This window comes from Zonotrichia albicollis, chromosome 16, assembly GCF_047830755.1.
Source record: "Zonotrichia albicollis isolate bZonAlb1 chromosome 16, bZonAlb1.hap1, whole genome shotgun sequence".
NCBI classification, from domain to species: domain Eukaryota; kingdom Metazoa; phylum Chordata; class Aves; order Passeriformes; family Passerellidae; genus Zonotrichia; species Zonotrichia albicollis.
The window spans coordinates 12511795-12530402 of NC_133834.1; the positions used below are offsets into that span (position 1 = coordinate 12511795).

At 38.0% G+C, this 18608-nt stretch overlaps 1 protein-coding gene across 40 annotated transcripts in view; it reads right to left on the bottom strand.

The window, feature by feature from the left end:
• Positions 1–18608, bottom strand: part of RBFOX1 (RNA binding fox-1 homolog 1) — a 1150782-nt gene that overhangs the window by 517544 nt on the left and 614630 nt on the right. The window lies entirely within an intron of this gene.

The window sequence follows — 18608 nt, forward strand, 5'->3', positions numbered from 1 at the left end:
AACTCCCTTAGCACCAGTGGTTTTCATGTCCTAGCTGTGCCCTGAGCCACCTTTTGGAAAGAGGGTAATGTTCTTTAACATATTTCTTGGTTAATCAAAAATGAATCATCTCTTTCCATATCACCAAGGACAAGAGTGGCTCTGTCTCACACACTGACCTAAATTAACTGAAAGCAGAATAAAGCAGCTCCTCTCAGACTGTAGTCATGGCTATTACAGGCTCTCAGCATGATGGATTTACCTGAAGACCCAACAGCACTCTGGTCCCACCTGCTGCCCATGGAACAGTGAATTTTGCTATTTTACAACTGTCCTTTCCCATTAAAAGCAATTTCTAAGAGGGCGAAGTTAATAAGCATTCATTACTCAATTAAAAATGCAGTTTTACCTGGATGAAGCAAAACTCAGCTTCCTCCCAGCTCGGTTTATCTGGTGTGGTTGTCTGGAGCAGCAAAGAGAGGCAGCAGAGCAGCCTCAGCCCCAAAAAGGTGGGGCCAGCCCAGCTGAGGCTGCTCTGCTCAATTAGGAGTTAATGAGATAACGAGATACACCTGGAACTGAGACAGCACCTGGAACCCAGACCCCAAATGGAACTGAGACCTCAAATTGAACCCAGACCTCACCTGGAACTAAGATCAGTCCCAGGAAAAGATTCAGGCTGAATGGCAAAATTTCAGCATTTCTGCTCTGTGTTTTATCCCTGAACACTAAACAAGCATTTCATCCCTTAGAGTTTGGCTATGTATCTAAAGATATGGAAAGTGAATCTTTACAAATTAGCCACTGCATCTTTAGCAATGAAAGCCACATCTGCATGTCTTCAGGCTCACTGCAAGAATGTTATCTTTGAAATTGTGTAGAGCTGGATTTAAAAGAATTTTAAAAGAATTTAAAAGAATTGCTGTATGTCTTCAAGACTAAACACCTGGATTCAGACTTGTGCACAAGGGCAAGATAAAAACCAGTTAATTTTCTGAAGGAATTAGTGTTGTAATTCTTTAAACCAGTGTAGCTACTAACTTAATCAAATCTATGTTTAAATATAAATATTTGAGTATATGTCTACATCCTAGATATACTTCTTTAAAAAAAAAAATGTACACAGAACTTAAGCTTTAAAAATCATCAAAATGAATCATCTGTCAATCTCAGAGCAAGAAGGGAAGAAACGAGAATGTTCCTCTCTGGGAGACATCTGTGCTACTTTCTCTAAGTGCAAAATGACAAAGTGCTGTCACTTCCTATGTGTATTGCAAATTTCCCAGCTCTATGAATTATTTGAGAAGCACCATTGCTGAAAAGAAATTGTAAAAGCCTAGAGATCTGAACAATGGATCAGAACTTTCTTTAGTGTTGTAAACACTTTAGTATGTAAAAAATAAAATAGAAAAACTCAGAAAATATGTTCATTTTGAGGAATTAGTTTAGGTATTTTATATAATGATAGAAAACCTCACAGAATGGGAGTATTCTATTGAAGTTTCATGGGAAAGACACAATTAAATAGAAAACCCTCTCATCCATTTCAGTTTAAAACCAACACAATTCCTTTTTTCTCTAGGTGTCACTGCTTAACAGCCAATTACATAACATTACTACAAACATATTAAGAGCTCTATGTTTTATATAAAGTTTCTTTTTGATCTCTTTTGTTTGGTGGCAGCAACAGGGAAACATAGCAAGGTTTTCTGCAGGACACTGGGGGCAATGCAGGACAAACATAAGTTTTAGGGCTGGGATTTTTCAAGTTTAACAGACTGGGGAACAAATTTACCACTTCATTAACAGTCATATACAAATGTGACTGAACAAATCTACCACCTTCATCAACAGGAGCACTATAAAAAATGATACTGAACAGAGGCAAGTGAAAGATCTAAAAAGCAAAAGTAGTTCTTGGTAGTAGCCTGGCCCTGAATGGGATTTTGGATTTAGGATGCACTAGAAACTTGCAGATACTTTCTTTTACATAATTTCTGTAATTCTGTGTTTAATTTCACTCCTTGAATTGCAACCAGGAACAGTGAAATCCCTATCCTGAAGCATCCCTTGGTGCTGCTAACACCCCACACCCTGAGCTTTATCACACACTGCAGTTTGCTCCCTCCCTGCCATCCCAACCCGAATCCCTTCCCCTGCCGCCACAGGCTGCCAGAAACCACCAAAACAACCACAAGAAAGCAGAAACTTTGGAAAAATGGTCTGAATTTCCAACAGATTTCCTTTCCTCATGTGAACACAAGGCACAGGGAAAGGTAAAGCGAATTCTTGTGCACACACTGCCCTCCCAGAGCCCAGGGGAGGAAGGATGAGCCTCGGCAGTTCCAACCAGCCCAGCGCTCCCCCGGCTGGTTCTTCTGTAATATCAAGGATGAGCAGTAGGTGGAAGCAAATAACCTTGTAAAATAGCCTGTTCAGCCTCCCGTGAAAGATAAACCGATTGCTGGTCAGGTGTTTTACACGCGTCCTTGGCATCCCAACAAATAATGTTTTTTTCTTGACAACACTGGCTTCTAGTTTCATGAAACAGCCAGTAGCTTAAAGGTGGTTTGCATCTTTTGAAGCTCCTTTTAATTTTTTTTTTAAATTTTTAAAAATTTGTATAGCTGAAATGGACTTCTTTTAATGACTAAAGCATTTAAAAAGGAAACATGACCTTACACAAAATTTAAAAACAATATATCATTAAATATATATTACTTATATATGCATATATATTTTATAATGTATATATAAATATAATTTTATGTGTATATATAATTAATTATATACGTTTAATATATTAATATATATGTATATATAATTATATATATACATACATATACATATATATACACATGTGTGTGTATATATATATATACACACACACACACACATACATATATATATATATAATTAAAAAGTACACTGACAAATTCCAGGTTATTGGTTCTTCTGGATATTTTTATTGACTGCTAAATATCTCAAACTTCTGAGTTATTGAGAAAAAAAACTTAATGTATTTCTCTATCCATTGGCTATTATGTTTCATTACTGCTGCTAACAAACAGGCTGCCAGCAGAAGAATTCATTTGAATTTCATATTAGTTCTATTTCATCCATCCCAGAGAACAAATTAACCACACAGTAATACTTATTGAAGAAGAAAATAAATGAAAAATGAAACCTTAGAATGTGACATTCAAGTCTTCACCAAGTTTGTCCCCAGCAAGTCATTCAGAAGCCTCATCAAATTAACAAAGCAATTCAAGGATTTGAATGGCTTCAACAGTTGCAATGTCAAAGATGTAGGAGAGGAGTTTTATTTTGAAAGAAGTAGCTTCATCTCTATTTACTAACATTTGTGGACCAAGAGGTTTTTGTGTACAAGCTCAAACCAGGAGAAAATTGGGCCACCTGCACCTGATTCTGATGGCTCAGGGAAGCCTTGGGGCACTTTGAGTGAAATAGGAAACAACCCATCTGAGCACAAATTTAAAATCAAATTCTCCAGGTTTTAGGGAGCTTTATTCTCTTGTTTCTAGATAAAAGTAGACTGTAAGAGGAAGGTTTGCAAGACTAAGAAACTTAACTGACAAATTTTATAATAAAAAAATGACTGCTTACAAAAATGCTGCTGCATTTTTAATAGAGAGTTGAAAGCACTGGTGTGTGTGTGCCCTCCCACACAGCCACCCACCACCCTGCTGTGCCAGTGAGCACCCAGCTCTGATTTCTGCTTTCTGCTGCTTTTTCTGCTTTCTGACTTCTGCTGCTTTCTGCCTTCTTCTGCTTCCAGCCCATTGCTCATGCTCATTTTCAATGCTATCAAGAGTTAATTTTTATTTTTTTTCTCCCCAAGGAAATCTTTGACTTTTTCCTAATTAAAGACTTGAGGGAACATGTACTGCTGCTGCTGCTGGGGCTTTATGGACTGGAGTATATAAAACATTCCCACTCCTCTTTCTTTCCCTTCTCTCACCTTCAGGAGTCCCTTGTCCTTTCCCTAATGCTCTGCAAACACTCAGGGATGCACAGGCACGTCTGCCCAGCACAGAACCCTCCAGCCTCACACTCCTCTCCTCTCTCCAAACAGATGTTCCATTAGCCCAGCCAAGCAAAGGTACCCGAGGGTAAAACCTCCACCTTTCTCCTCATCTCCCAAAACCACACATAAAATAGGCAGCGTCTGAAGAAGATACAGATGTAATTTTAAGGTGTGAATCAGTCATGTAGCAGTATCAAGCTGTAAATGTTGGCTTTTGAAGCCTTGATCAGGTTAAGACTTAATTTTGGGCTAATAAAAGCTTCATTTTCAAAGTTGGCAACAGAAACTGCTATTTGGTAAAGCTGTCAGTTTAGACAGTAAAAAAACATTTGAGATTCCTAAATGCAACATCATGTAAACCCACAGGTCTAATCTAAAATTATTTTTCTATATGTCTATCTACTTTCAAGGCTGAAAATACACAGGAATTTCCAGAACTGTAAATTTTAACAGTTTTAAACTGTCAAAACTGGATTTTTAAACTATACTTTATTTATTTAGTAAAATTGCCTTAGGTGTCAGGTAGACCAACAGCCACATAAATAGTCAAGTTTGAAATCACTGAAATCTAGGTGGTCAATAGATGTTCCTGATAAATAGATTTTGCTGATGAATCCAAGGAGCTGAGGAAGCTGCTGGTGTGATTTCAGCGTGGCCACACACTGTGTGAGCTGGCTAAGGTGACAACTGGCAATATATACCCAGAGTACAGATGTAACTTTTAGAGAAAGAAACCTAATTTAACAGTTTATGTTTTCAAATTAACAACAGCACAAGGGCACAGCACAATTCCTGAAGGAATCTATATTTTTTTCAGTCAGGTTTCCTAAATGAAACAAGCACTTAAAATTGCTTCATACCCCAGACACCTCAAAACCTTTAGAATATCTTTACTAAGTTTTGCCATATTTGACGGAGAAATAAATAGAAGCTCAAAGATACTCCTCTATTTTTCATAAATGAGTGCCTGAGGAAAAGACAGAGCATCACTTGCAAAGCCATGCCCTAGTCCAGCTGATCAAAGACCCCAAGGAGAGGTGAGGATGCTGAGAGGAGCAGGATTCACTCTGTGAAGCAAAGATGCTGAAGTGGCTGCCAGTGTTTACTCAGAGGCAACTGTGTGGGCACAGGGCATAAATCAATAGCAAAAATACTTCAGTTAAGTCCAATTTTCACAGAATAAGTTCCTTCAAAACTGAAGAGGATTCTTGTTGAACTTTTAAATGGAGTTCAGTCATTTTGGGCTATGTAGTGATAAAAAGCATAAATTTTAAATCAAATAGTGATTTTTCGAGCATACAGAGTGACAGGACAGGAATTGTTTAATGACAGAAGATGTGTGATGACTGTAGAAGTGCCTTGGAAAATTAGGGCTCTGTAAAGATCTGTTTTCTCTTTGATATTACACTACACTTTTGATTATCACAACAAGTCGAGTTTCATGCTTTTATTATGTTTTCACAAAATATGGCTATTTCTGTGCAGCAGAACAGTTGCATTTCCAAAAAGCTGGCTATATATTTACTATGCTTTCTTGAGTATAAAAGTGAAGCAGAATTTCATGTTGGTCTCAAGACTTCCCTTAATAAACAACCCACAAACTTTCTCACTTCTGCCTCGCTGAGGAGGAGTGAGTGGGGTTGTGCTGCCTACTGGGGTTAACCCACAGCCATCAGAAACTTAAAATGGTTCAGTTCCTACCTATTCTCAAAAGTCACGAGTAGTCAGGCCACAAATTATCAGTGCTTCAAACACTGGAAATGATTTCAGCCTCCTGGCCCAGAGCTTTGTCATCCCACTAATAAGAATGCAGAAACAAAGGCAGGAGTGAGCCCTGCATCCAAAGGACTGCTCCTATCACAGCAAGCTCAAAAGGAGCTCTGATGATGACAGCTATTGCTTCAACATCCAGGGGAAATAAAGAATTGGGCTGGAGCCTCGGGCAGCAAGTTGATGTAATTGAGCTTTGAGAAGTTTTCTTATCGACCAAGAGTGGGTTTTTTGTTCTTGTTGGCAAGGAGGGAGTGACTGAGATGCTATTTCTTCTTCCATGCCCAGTGTAGGGTAAACAAGCCCAGTTTGCTTTGGAACATCTGCCAAGCTGTGCTGCCATGAACCCTTTGCTTTCCCAAGCATTTTCAGAAGCACACAGCTAAAAGGACACTGGTCCCAGCAGAGCCAGTGTCCCACAGCCATTCCCCTGGCACACAGAGCAGCTCAGCCAGCCCTGCCAAGGAACGCAGCCAAATGTCAGAGGCACAGACGTGGTTCTGCTCCCGAATGCTCAGCTCTCAGCATCCCCAGCATGTGCTCTGCTCCCAGGGCTGAGCTCACATCTTGGTTCCCACTCAGGCGTCTCAGCAGCACATCCATGGAGCTCTGCAGCCAGCAAACACACAGTGCTCTGCTCCTCCTGCACCTTCCCCTGCCTGCTCCCCCCAGACAGATGCTTGCCCTCTACAGCAGCACTGCAGTGATGAGCAAAGCATCACTGAACACAAACACCCTGGCAGCTTCTTGCAAAAGGACACCCCCATCTCAAGAGACGTAGAGATTGTCACTATCATATTTTCTGAAAAATCCCTTCGCCAGAATTTCTTCTCCTGGGAAGCTGAGAAGCCTCAGAGAAAAAAAAAAAAAAAACAATATTATCTCATTTGCTTGTCCCTGTTTTGCTGCTTTGGAAGGTGGCTGGAGATTGTTCATCAACAGGATCATGTTTGATTGGTTTCATGTGAATTGTTTTTTATTAATAACCAATCACAGCCAGCTGTGTCGGACTCTGAGGAGAGTCATGAATTTTTCCATGATCATTCTTGTTAACCCTCCTGTCTGTATATCCTTTCTCTATTCTTTAGTATAGTTTTAGTGTAGCACTCTTAAATATAATAGAATATGATCTGACATGCTGAATATAATATAATATAATATAATATAATATAATATAATATAATATAATATAATATAATATAATATAATATAATATAATATAATATAATATAATATAATATAATATAATATAATATAATATAATATGGCATGATATAATATGATATGATTTGATATGATAATAAGATGATATTATATGATATGATATATTAATATATATAATATATATTATATAATATATATTATATATATATAAAATATATATTATCATATATATAATAATATAATAATAAATCAGCCTTCTAAGAAGATGGAGTCAGACTCATCTCTCACCTCATCCTGGGGACTCCTTCACTACCACATAGAGATGGTCAAGAGATATAGAAAAATATCAAACAAACCCAGCCTCCCCCCATCAAACAAACCATTAAACCACATGGCCCCTTCATGCCCCTAAACCCCTTCCTTCAATTGTGCACATAGATTTTGTGGGTTTGTGTATAGATCCACGTGCACTGAGGAATTAGCCTTCTTTTTAAATAAGGAATATTGATTCCTTAGTTGTAAATACTTTTACTTAGTAGTAAATACTTTTAAATGTCTAATAAACCAATGCAGTATTTTTAATTGGAGTGCAGATAGTAAATATCCCTGTGTAGTACTGTGCAGTATGTGAGGACATTTCAGTATATAACTGAAATGGAACAGTTCCTGCTGTTTCTTTATAACTGATTTCACTGTATATTCAGACTGGCAAATGTTTTTCCCACATAATGTGTATGAAAGATGAATGCAAAAATGAGCTATGGCACTTGGGAGAGAGAGGTGCCAGGTAATCTTAAAGCACCATAACAAGAAGTTAATAAACAGATTTGGATCAATCAAAAAATTAATAAAATCAGTTGCCTCCTCCTTCTCTTAAACTAGTAGAGAAATGAAAGGAAAAATGTAGCCATCAAAATGCATTTTCTAATCTTTATTAGTCTCATAATCTGCAATTTCTCATTCACCAGACATCTTAAATCATCTATTCCCAGCAGAAAAATCCAGTAGGAATAAAGCACCAAACATCACACTGTTGACTTCATCTCATCCTCAATCCTGTAACCTTCAACTATACAATTGAAAAAAATGGGAATGTTCCAGTTTAATTAAAGAAGTAGGCAATGTGTTGACCCAGGAAAAATATTGCAATGCTTATTTCAAAATTCCACTTAAAAGATTATCTCACCAAATCTGATGGCATTGCTGCAAAAAGAAAAAAAAACTGTACAAAATGAAGAATTTCATATTAAGAAATGCCAATTCAGCATGGCCAAAAGAATCTGAGGGATAAATTTACACCAGAGATGTGATCACCCTCACTTGCTACCACCACATTACATTTTCTCTCTATTCTTTCTATATTACAGGCTAAAATACACAAGTGTGTGCTTTTGATAAAGTTTTTCTTCCAGTTCAATCAAGTTACCCAAGCATGAATACGGGATAGTATGTAAGCTGCACAATTTAAAACAAAGTAAAATGGTGACAGGAGATCAATTTCAAAGCTAAAAAACTGATTACATAAAGGCCATTTTTGATGGAGCACAAATGGCACTGTTCCTGAACTCAGAACATTGCTTTGGTGAATTATTTTCACCCCTTGGTAAGTATAACTGCACACATTTCCCTTAAACTAGAAAGTTGTTAGAGTCACATTAGAGCAGAAAAATGTATTTCTCCCTCTTTCTCTATAAACCAGGTTAACACACTTTTTATTTGATCTGGTAAATTTTCTAAAATACTTTTTGGCAAGACCAGCTCAGAATTTATGATCTTAATATACTGATACTTTTCCCTTAAAGACTGAACACAAATCCTAAACCTTAGAGGAGAAAAATAAAAAAATCCACAACTTCTTCATGAAACCTGAATTTTAGCAGCTTCTGCTCTTAATCCCACTATAATTTACCCCAAGATGGGCACAGAGAACAGAAGCTGACAGGTGATATATGCTTCCTATTTTGCTGTTCATATAACCATTAACAATAACTGCAATAGAGCACATGAATGATAACGACCAGACACTCACTGAACTGGAAAATCCAATATTCTTTGCCAAGGTGAAGGGGGGTAGGAGTGGATCTATTAAAATAATTGTGCCTCAACTAATATGTAGTACATCAGCTCAGTAAACAATGTGCCTGTAAAGTGGTTTCTTATTCCTTATCAGTTGTGAGGATTTTATGGTGGTAGCAGTAGTAGCAATATTAATAACAATAATAAAATAATAATTTATTAGAATGAGTGAGGAGAATTGCTGTTATAATGTAAATAGGCTGAAACTTTTTTTATCTAGAACACCATGCTCTGTAAAAAAGTAAGAACAAACAAACAAACAAACCCAAAAATTTTTGAGTTTTTCTTATATAGATTCCTGCAATTTAACCAGCCTCAGATTTCATTTATACAACTGCATCAAATGACAAACTCTGCAAACAGCTACACTCCTAAACTTTGCATTTCTTGCTGCTGAGGCAAATTCCAGGGGTGTCCTTATCAGTAAAACTGAACTGATAACAAGAGCTCCATCTCACATGGTGCCACCTCTTTGTTTCAAGAGGAAATGGAAATTCCATGGCCGTGCTGGGTTATTTTATCACAGGGTCACTGCCAGGTGCTGAATTCAGTGCTGCCCCAAAACTCAAGGAATTCATGTGAAAGTGTGTCATATATGTGATTAAGGTCCAGATTCCTTGCTACAGTAAGGCCAAATGTTTAAATTTTCTCCCCAAAAGCAAAGAACAGTAATTTTTGAAACATATTTTAACTCAATATTTTAAAAGGGACAGTAATTTTTTATAAATTCATTCAGAACAGCACTAAGGCACTCAGGGAGGGCCATGCATCCACCAAGTGAAAACACAACTAATATATCCTCTGGAAGACAGCCATTATATTCACTCTTCTGAAACAAAAAGAAAAATACTCTTATGTTTTATCCTAGTTGAACAGAAACTAAGGAATTACAATAACATCTTCCACTAAAACAGAGCTGCTGTTCTGTAAAACATATACCCTTAAACACAAACATAATTAACTGCTCTTCAGCACTCACTGAAGCCTGAAAGGATCCTAAAATCCCTCTAAGTGGATAGGAAGAGGCATATTTTCATTAAAATGGAAAATATTAAATGAATTTATAAGGTAATTTGTTAGAAATTCTGATTTTTAGAAGGATTACAGGTGCATTAGTACAAAATTAGGAAAAGAGGCTTTTTTTAGTCACTGTTTTTAAAAGTCTTCCTTCCCATTTTGTGTTTCAACATATGACAGTTGTGTATATAAAAGCTGTCCTTAAAACATCTGAGTCACACAAGCTCTCTTTTCCCTAATCCATTATCTCATAAAAGAAATGCCATAAATGCAAAAGCAAAAATAGCATCAGCAAGTCGTTGGGGTGAGCAATGTTCACTGAAGGAATCCTGATAAAGATGGTTATTTCCCTTTGGAATCCCTGCAATGATGTGGAGCTGCAGTCATAACTGGTAAAAACTGCCTCAAAACTGATCAATAATGAAGAACTTTGAAGTAAATTAATCTGAGATCTGCTACCACTTTTGTTTCCTTGTTTTAAATTCCCACCAAGTAGAAAGTATTACTAGTTAATTTTTCACTGCTTAAACTGATTAACCATGCAATTTCATCATCCCTTGTAACAGGTTCAAAACAACACCTAAATCTGAGGCTAACTTTACAATAAAAACATTGAACATTATCCTTTTACAACGCTATTACTCTTACTGAGCCTCATGTTATTAATGATATTAATGATGTAGTCAGAGAAATACATTCCATAAAACTATGTGACAATAATCAAAGAATAATATTGACTAAATCCCATCAGATAGTCACCAACAATACTCTTTTGTTTTTGCTCATCAGGTTGAAAAAATCCATTTCTTAATGGGGGATAATGATCCAGTAAAGGCAAGGTGAAGCTGATGTTCAGGAGATCTAAAGAAGCTTCAGAAGAGCAGACCCAGGACAGGGTTTGGCACCAGATGAGCACTGAGATTCTGCAGCAGAGCTGCTCCATCAAATATTGTCTCTGCTGGCCTCTCCATGGTGCAGACATTTCATGTGTAATCAATGGATAAAGGTTCAAAACACCCTTTCAGCCCATATCAGAGTAATCCCGGGCTCTGGAGCACCAAGGAGCAGAGGAAGGACAGGGCTGAGGGAACAAAACAACAACAGGAGAGCAGAATTGCAGAATTGTCTCCCCAAATAACAGTGCATGTCCTCTGAAGGCTCCAGCTCACTGTACTTTACATAACTCCCATCTGGCACCCTCAAAAGCAGAAATGACAGAAACCTCAGATGCCATTCATGGCAAATTCTTTATCAGCCACTGTCTGCTGCTTGTCAGGAATTTCAAAGTGCAAAGGGAGCTCCAGCAGCTTCTGATCAGCAGGTTGATTTCTTCATGTGTGAAACTAGTTAAGATCATGAATCATATTTTAATGTCTAAATTTAGCTAGGAAATTATAATGGGTAATTCATCCTCAAGTCTGTAAAGGTAGGACTTAATTTAACATTTAGAATATACAAACCAAATATTTAAACAATACAGGGTAGAAGGAGACAACTAGAGCACTAAGAGTGAAAATAGCTGTCTGTATTTCAACAGAGGCAGCAATCTGATATCCTGAATATGGAGCACTCAGGGTTTGTGGCTGTGGGCCAAAAGAACAGCACTGGACAGAGACAGAGGAGGTTTCTGTAGCCCAACACCATTCCCAGTCTAACTTCTGATTGCTCCAAGTTCATCAAGCACATTCCACAGAATCAAACTTGCAGAAATATCAACCAAAAATCTAAGTCAGGATTTCTGGCAGCTGAAAAAAAAAACCACTGAAAAATTGCATTTGTGTTTGTGAAACCCCCAAACAATCAAAAGGCAGCAGTGTAAAAGCTCAGAGAGACACCAAACAACCTTAACCCCAAAACTGCTACAGGGCTTCAGGGTGAGGTTTCCATGCTCACCTCCCCACAGGAATTTAATCCACCCACCATAATTTTACCCAGGGTCTCAGCTCTGTACTCTACAAAGCAGCATCTCTTGTTCTACCCACCTTGTTTCTTTGCACATGATTTTCTGATCAAACAATGACTACAAGGTTTTTCAACAAGATGAAATAACAATTCTTCATTCCAAAAATGATAATCACAATGGCTACTGAAGTCATCTACCTTTGTCACAGCACCCAGAAAATGCTGCCCCTTTTTGAATGTTTCAAACCTTTATAAAATATAAGAGCCCATGTATATTTAACTTTCTTTTACTCTTATTTCTGATTTAGATTCCTGAAAAAAGAGATTGCAATCCATGTTTGTAGGCATTGAACATTACAATGATGAAAAATGACTTAATTTGTGTGTTAGTAAATCACTGAGTTCAGTTTTTGTACGTTCTTTTATTTTACCCACAAGTCAGTTGCAGGCTTATTAATGACCACAGAAAACACTCTGAATAAAAAGCCATGGATATGACATCAATATAAATGTTTCAAGGAAAAACAAACTTGGAAAATGACAACATACAACATTTAAAATGAGTCATTTTTAACCTACTTTAGAATAGGTCATATGTTTACATCCTCCACTGAAATTTTGGCAACAATGATACAGATGATAACTTAGTTAACTGCTGTTATATTTTTACAGATACACACTTCAAAAGATAAATTACTTCTTTGAGACTAGGAAAAATATTTCATACTCTACATCCAGCAATACCAGGTAGGTTCAAGCCTAGAGAGAGCAAGTAAACTTGAGTAAAAGTTATTCAGAAGATGGTATTTTGGCAGATTGAGAAAAGTGGCATTTGAAAATGGCAAGGGGCTGGTGATGACACCCAAACCTGAGATGCAGAACTGTGTGTGCTCATCCACGAGCAGAGAGGTTCCAGTGTGCACACAGGCCTTGATCTGGGCTCAAGGCAGGAAAACAAATATATGTACAGCCAATATTAGAGTCATAACAGTGGAGTTTCAAAGCTGTTTTTTAGTGTAATAGAGAAAAAGGAGGGGAAGGCAAGATAGCCTGGTTTATGTTTGGACAGGGAAATTGTCAGTTGAGAGAAGGAGATAAGAGACAGCCCTGTAGAGAATTGTATAAACTGGGATCCCTACAAGCTTAAGATAGGCTGGGGGAGATGGGAAAACAGCTCTGCTGGCTGAGACTGATAACCTAAAACCAGAGCTGCTCCATATTCTTCAAAAGAAGCACTTTTAATAAGAAAGAAATCCCAGCAATGCTATTCCTTTCATCTCCCCCTGCTGTCATGGTGCGCTAACCATGGAACAAGAGTCCCTCCAAGGCCATGCTCCAAAGGCTCACATTGCAAATACCACCCTGAACAACCACAGAGACAAACAAAAGGAGGGAAATTAACTCAAAAAATTAATAATAATAATAGTAGTAATAATAAAGATCTCTTTCTTTGGTTAGTGAAGCTTCTCCACAGTCCTGGCTTACACTGTGAGCTCTTTTCTAACCCTTCCTGGTCACTTGGTGAGAGGCAGAGCTGACAGCAGACCTGTATTTCCTGGGGGAGAACAAAATGAGCACAAACCTCAGCAGCACACATTCCCAGGTGTGCAGCTCCCAGCTGGAGCAAAACAAAACCTCAGATGTTTAAATATGTGAGCATCTGTGAGGCCCCAGGAATCCTGGAGGCCCCTCAGCTACCAAAACTGCACCCAGAGGTCTGGTTGTTCAATAACACAGCTTTGGGCAACTGATGGCACAGCAAGGAAATAGATTTGACCAACTCTCTTGAGAAATTCTAGAGAAATTCCCACATATTGCAAAGATTTCAGTATAAGTGATGGGGAGGAAAGCTTAGAATCACACAGACAGGTTGTAAGGAGATGACAAGAGGTGACAAGGACATCTGTAACTCCCAGGGTGAGAGGCACACAGCTCTCCAGCAGCACAGAAGCCCAGAACACCTCTCTGTACTACAGAACACGTAGAACAGAACACTGGAAGGAATTCAGTGCAACTGGGAACTCTCCAGCTATTCCAGAGTGTGACAGTGCTCACAGGGGTCTTAGGATGAGGAAAGAGATGAGGATCTGACTCCATGTTTCAGAAGGCTTGATTTATTATTATATATATTACATTAAAACTATACTAAAAGAATAGAAGAAAATGTTTCATCAGAAGGCTGGCTAAGAATAGAAAGAATGAAAACAAAGGCAGCTGCCCCAGACTCTCTGTCTGAGCCAGCTGACTGTGATTGGCCATTAATTACAAACAACCAACATGGGTCAATCCCAGATGCACCTGTTGCATTCCACAGCAGCAGATAACCATTGTTTACATTTTGTTCCTGAGGCCTCTCAGCTTCTCAGGCTAAGGAAATGATTTTCATGAAAAGATGTCAGTGACACCACAGCTCTCTCAGAAATGCTCCTGAACACTGCAGATATGCACAAAATCCTGATCTCCATCAGCCCTGGTGCTCTGCTCTGCCTGCAAGGGGCAAAGCTCCTCCTCCAGCAGCTTCTCTGGGGCAGTGATTTTGCTAAAATGCATTCCCCAGGTGAGAGGGGCTCCCCAGTCAGTAAAAGGTGAGCACAATCCAGTCCCTGACACAGCCCAGCACTCGGTGCTTGCTCCAAGCCAGAGGCATTTGGGGTAAATCTTCCAGAGGACAAGCAAGGCAGCCAGAAAATATCTTACAGCAGCTTTGCGGCCACAATCACCCTCTACACGTGGAAAATAGTCAAACAGGAAAGAACTAAATTAGCTGTAATTTGAAATATTATGTGAATAATACCTCTAAGGTCTTTTATTTCAAGGAGAAACATTTCAGAAAACTTTAGTGAGTACATTTTCAACAAACCTCAGGTTGGTGCATTAAAAAGGCACAGGGAGAGGTAAAAATTCAGTACACACTGAACATCCACCACAATATTTGAATTTGGGAATATATGGTCAGAGCAATGCAGAGGTATGCTTCCAGCAAACAGCCCTGTTTCCCAAGTCACTGGGGTTATTTTTTTAATTGTGCATTAGTATTTTGCAACAAAACCAACAGCTGCTTCTGGTTACTCTCATGAGAAGCAGTTTCCTAAAATTAATTCTACTTAAACCCAAAAGACATAACTGTTCCATTAATATAACTTGTGCTAAAGCCATTAATATTTCAAGTGCGAGCACAGAATTGAGAGATAAGAGCACAGAACTGAGCTGGAAATGGATGTGTCACACACTCTAAAAAATAATAATGTTGGATTTGTAGAGCAATGAAAACAGAGGAAACACTATGAAAAAGTGGATGTTTATCTGCTCTTGTGTTCATGACTCCTGTGACTCACCAGAGCCCCAGACAAGCAGGGAGAAGCGCTCATTGTGCCCGGCTGAGCTCTCCCTCTGCTCTGCCATAAATGAGCTGGGGCTGGACCAGGGCACCTTGCTGCTGCTGCTCCTGGAAATTCAGGGCAGCAGGTTGATCTCAGGAATATTTTATAGCTATAGATACAACAGTGTGGGGAAAAACTGTCTTGAAAAGTATTTGGATATTTAGAGACATGAGAAGAAGTTGTCCCTAGCAATGAGGCTGGGTGGAGCACATGATGAGAAAAAAGAAAAGTATTCCTCTCTCTACCTGGAGAACAAATAGGTTTTGAAATACAACTGAGAATTTTTAGAGAATATAAAAGAAATTATACACTTGATATTTAAGTTCAGATAAAGAATATTTAAATTCTAAAAGAAGACATTGCAACGGTGAAAATGAATTAAAGCTACATCTATTCATTGGAGTCATTGCTCAACTTTCCCAGCTTAAATAATTTGAGAAACTTGTTTATTACCACATACAACATAATTAATATGTGGCCTTATTTAAACAGCAAAGAGAAAGTCCCATTTCATGAATTATTTTGTAATTTAAATAATAAATAAATTCAGCACATAAAAGTACAGTGCCATTGAACTTGTTATTATACAATGCAAACCTGCAAATATAAAGAATTCATAAGCTCTAAGACAATCATATGTTAAAAAAGGGAATCTAACTGCTTGTAACAACTGTAGTTAAGTTTGTTACATTAAATTAACCCCCAAACTTAGTTAAGTTTTTATATGTTTTTAACTTCTTCTCACTGGAATAAAGCAGTAAGAAATATTGCTAGAGCCTTTCTCTAGAAAAGAACATAAAAAGTAAGGATTCAAAACAGGTTTAAACCAAGAAAATGGCTGAATACAAATTCAGTTTGCTGATACAGTTGTGTGTATTCTGAGCCCTTGTTAGTATGATACGACAACATTAACATTTTTCACTGTCCCAAATTATTGAAAGACTGAGTCTAATTTTTTCTTCTTCATGTCTCATTAAAGTTCATGTCTCATAAAATGTTCTCAGTCTTTTAGTAGCTTAATAAAATATTTAGGTATCTTCTCGTTAGCAAGAAGATGAGTATAAAAAGGTACCTGCCAGAATGCTAATCTGGAGATATCCCAGCCAAATACTTATTTTTCCTTGCACAGAACAATAATCTTCTTTCTGGGCTAACAAAACTGCAACTGCAAAAGCAAGGCAAAGAGGTCAGAATCTATTCCAAAGCTATCACTCCCACCAAAAGTCATCCTTTTCCCTTGGAATATCAAGACCAAAAAGTATGTGACTGCTTAGACCAAAGGCAGATTAAGCTAAAGGCAAAATTTACTCTTATTTGAAAATGAAAAATATTAAGTATATGCTCAACTACGAGAATGATTGACTCATTTTACCCTAAATTTAGAGCACATGTACTTTCAAAAAGCTCTAGGATTTTGCTTTAGGAACCACCCCAATCTTCAAAACATAACGCAAAAGCAACATTAATTACAAAAAATCAGCATCTGCTATGGTTTTCTTTTTGTTCTCAGAATGGAGCCATCACTTCTTAAATATAACAGAAGTGCATCAGGAGAAAAAAGTCTTGATCATTTCAAACCAACAAGGAGAATTTCCTAGTGATTGTTTTTGTGCTGATGCACTCTATTGCATATATTGTAAGAACCATTCTAGAAGCTCAGATGAATATCAGATGTTTTGTGGAAGGTTTGATGAGGACTTTTCCAGTGGCTTTAGGTGGCTGGCACCAGAGTCACTTTCAAAACCCCTCACTGGGAGCTCTCACTGGACTCCTGCCAGCTGAGGCATCCCAGAGCCCAAAATCTGCTCTGATCAAAGCTGAAAGGACAACCCAGCCCTGGAAGGAGGAGAGGGAGACACTTCCATCAGAACAATGAACTGCAAATTGAAAACAGAAAACTTTTCTGGGATTCTAAAGGAATACATTCAAATCCTTGATGTACCTGATTCATGCACTGTATGAGTCAGCCTGTGAACTCGTGCACTTCAATCTCCTGCATCCAAAATCAAGGCTAGATTTCTCTGGTGATAGTAACTTTTTGTTAATTTGGGTTTATAAAAAAATATTTTAAAAGGTTTCCTTGAACTGATATGATAAAAATATGTAGGTTTTACATGAATGAGAAGATTACTCATAGTCATGTTTAATTCAGTAGCTTAATGTAAATATTAAGGAAAAATAGTCTAAAGCAAAAAAGGGAATTAATTTAATTGTAATAACACTTCTCTTTTGTACAAAAGATTAGTCACAAAGGCAGTCAAAGTCAGAGGGACGCAAATGCAAATGGATCATTTACAGCTGAACACTGGATTTTGCTCATTTGCAGAGCACTCCTGTTTACATTTCTAATCCAAGAAAAAGATATAAATTATTTACCAATTGCCAAAAGCCCTGGAAAGTAATCTGTGTTGGCAGTGGGGCCAAGATGATGAGCAAGGCCGAGTTCCAGCAGCAGCTCAAGCCCCTATCAGACCTGCCAGAGGGATGGGATGTCCTGCAGGACCAGGGAAACAGAGATGGAAATAAAGGCAAACAATTCCCAGGGCACTCTGGGGAACTCAAGGAATGATCAGCCCTAATCCCAGTCCTTCCCCAGCAGAGTGTGATTCATGTTCAGCCAACCCCATTCCCATCCACCGTGTCCAGCAACAATCCTGCCTCTAATCCCATCAAGGGGATTCTTTTGTTGGGTTTTGTTTGGGGTTTTTTTAAATTTCATCTCTCACCGACTCAGATAGCAGAATCAAATCCTGAATAATATATCCAATGAGTTACTTAATTAGCTGGGTGAAGGTGAAACAGAAACAGCTGAGTCAAATAATGAGATGTCGAGAGCAGCAGCTCAGACCAAGGAGGGATTTGGAAGAATTCTTCCTGCCAGAAAAGGAAGCACAGTACTTTTCCAACACAGAATGCTAAGGGATGTCCTCTTTCCATTCCAGTCCCTCCCAAAATACCAGCTGGGGGGAAAATACCAAAGTGAGCTGACAAAAGCAAGGAGAGCAGAAATCACTCGCATTACAGCAAGCATCATTAAATGAGTCATTGGAAATTAACAAGTTGGAAACAAAGCAAATAAAAACAAACAACAAACCCAAAAGAACAACAAAACAAACAAACAAACCCCAAAAAAACTACCCAAAACCATTTTCTAGACAAGTTAAGTAGAGAACACAGAAGGGTTGTAATGTAGGAGGATGATCAAGCAAGTAGTTTTAGCCTCATTTAAGAAGAGGCTTTCTTCTCCCATATATTAAATAGCTAAACAAAAA